Source organism: Palaemon carinicauda, chromosome 32 (assembly GCF_036898095.1).
Source record: "Palaemon carinicauda isolate YSFRI2023 chromosome 32, ASM3689809v2, whole genome shotgun sequence".
Taxonomy (NCBI): domain Eukaryota; kingdom Metazoa; phylum Arthropoda; class Malacostraca; order Decapoda; family Palaemonidae; genus Palaemon; species Palaemon carinicauda.
This window is the reverse complement of record NC_090756.1, coordinates 9,061,948-9,064,447: the sequence shown is the minus strand read 5'-3', so window position 1 is coordinate 9,064,447 and position 2,500 is coordinate 9,061,948. Positions and strand designations below refer to the sequence as shown.

The 2,500-nt window shown below is 34.7% G+C and overlaps 1 protein-coding gene across 1 annotated transcript in view; it reads left to right on the top strand.

The window, feature by feature from the left end:
- The window catches only part of LOC137625465 (uncharacterized), a 31,735-nt gene that overhangs the window by 364 nt on the left and 28,871 nt on the right, over positions 1–2,500 (top strand). The window lies entirely within an intron of this gene.

The window sequence follows — 2,500 nt, the reverse complement described above, 5'->3', positions numbered from 1 at the left end:
CCGTTCAAAACCAATTTAGTTTCTTGCCTGACGAAATGGGAGAGTCAGTGGAAGAGGATGAAGATTCAGACGAAAGGGAGGAATCTGAACCAAATACTGAAGATTCAGAAAAGGAGGAAGAATCAGTTCAAAATACTTTAGATTCAGAAAAGGAGGAAGAATCAGTACAAAATATTGAAGATTCGGAAGAGGAGGAAAATTCTGATTCTTCTGAGAGAGAAATGGAGGAAGAATTTTCGGTCATTTCCGTACAAAACCGATTTAGTTTCTTGCCTGACGAAATGGAAGAATCAGAAGAGGATGAAGAATCAGAGGTAGAGGAAGAGAAATCAGAGAAAGAGGAAGAATCAGAACAAATTACAGAAGATTCATATGATGAGGAAGAATCGGAACAAAATACTGAAGTTTCAGTAAGTGATGAGGAATCAGAGGAAGAAGAAAAATCAGAGGAAGAAGAAGAATCAGAGAAAGAGGAAGAATCAGAACAAATTACTGAAGATTCAGATGATGAGGAAGAATTAATACAAAATACTGAAGACTCAGAGGAGGAGGAAAATTCTGATTCTTCTGAGAGAGAAATGGAGGAAGAATTTTCAGGTATTTCCGAACAAAACCGATTTAGTTTCTTGCCTGACGAAATGGAAGAATCAGAAGAGGATGAAGAATCAGAGGTAGAGGAAGAAGAATCAGAGAAAGAGGAAGAATCAGAACAAATTACAGAAGATTCACATGATGAGGAAGAATCGGAACAAAATACTGAAGTTTCAGTAAGTGATGAGGAATCAGAGGAAGAAGAAAAATCAGAGGAAGAAGAAGAATCAGGGGAAGAATCAGAGGAAGAAGAAGAATCAGGGGAAGAATCAGAGGAAGAGGAATCAGAAGAAGAGGAAGAATCAGAAGAAGAGGAAGAATCAGAGGAAGACAAAGAGTCAGAGGAAGAAGACTCTGACGACGAAGAAGAATCGGAGGATGAAGAAGAATCCGAGGAAGAGGATGAAGATTCAGACGATAAGGAAGAATCGGAACAAAATACTGAAGATTCAGAAGTGGATGAAGATACAGAAAAAGAGGATGAAAAAACCGAAGGCGGCCCCTGCAAAGGCAAAGGTCATCCTCTGCCAAAACAAGAGCGTGCTAAAGGAATGCCCCGCAGAGGATTCCAGGGTCGTCAGAAGCCTAAAAGACAAAATCCTGGACCAAAAAAGACCGGCAAGAAGGACACAAAGGCCAAGAACCGAAAGAAGCAACATGTTGAAAAACAGCCCAAGATGCACATTCCCAGGAATCAGTTCCAGAGGAATAGAAGGATGGTGTAAATCTGACGCGTCTTGCTTGGAGGATGCTTGGACCAGCTTACAAGGCTGGCTTTGCAGAAAGGAATAGCTGAGCTGCTTCTAGTATGCTATGTTCCCTGGTGGGGTCGTACAGGGGCTTCGTCAGGTGAACAAAAGGTCGGATATCTAGGTCTATTCTTTCGGATACTAACCTTCGGGTGGTTCTGGGGGAATAACCTAGAAGACCGGCTATGCAGAGGGAAAACGCTCGACTTTTTCTACTATGCAGTCAAGTCCTTATAGGATGGCCCAAGAGTTCCTCTACTAAAAAAAAAAAAAAAAAAAAAAGGACTTGTAAATCCAAAAAAATTGTAAAAGCTAAAAAATATAAATATAAATGATAAAAAAAATGATTAAAAATGGTATAAATATCCGAAAAAAAATACTTAAAAATTTAAAAAATACAAAAAAATACAAAAAATTAAAAACTCCAGAAAAAACTAGAAAAAAAATTAAAAGGTAAAAAAAAATCCCCCCCAATTAAAAAAAAAACAAAAAAGCAGAAAAATATAAAAAGAAAGAAAGTAGGGGAAGAGGGTCGTGGGAACCAAACCTGCAAAAATGAGATGGCCAAACCCACCTGATGAGCCCTTTGGTAAGGGCGAAACCCTTAGGTCTTTCACAGTAGTAGTAGTAGTAGTAGTAGTAGTAGTAGTAGTAGTAACAACATTATATATATATATATATATATATATATATATATATATATATATATATATATACATATATATAATATATATATATAATATACAGTATATATAATATATATATATATAATATATATATATATATATATATATATATATATATATATATATAATATATATATATATATATATATATATATATATATATATATAATATATATATATATATATATATATATATAATATATATATATAATATATATATATATATATATATAATATATATATATATATAAATATATATATATATGATAAATTTTGCAGATTTAGACATGATTTTCATATTCAAATAAGCCATATACTTTTTATACATCAATGTCTGGATTCTCTTAACGACCTCGGGATCAGAGCCCCAGGCGAAATCACACAAAGACAAGAGCTTGTGACCAGCCGGGTAAGTTACTGTTTATACAAGCTTCCCAGACAAGGATTCGACTCCCGGCCGGTCACAAGCTCTTG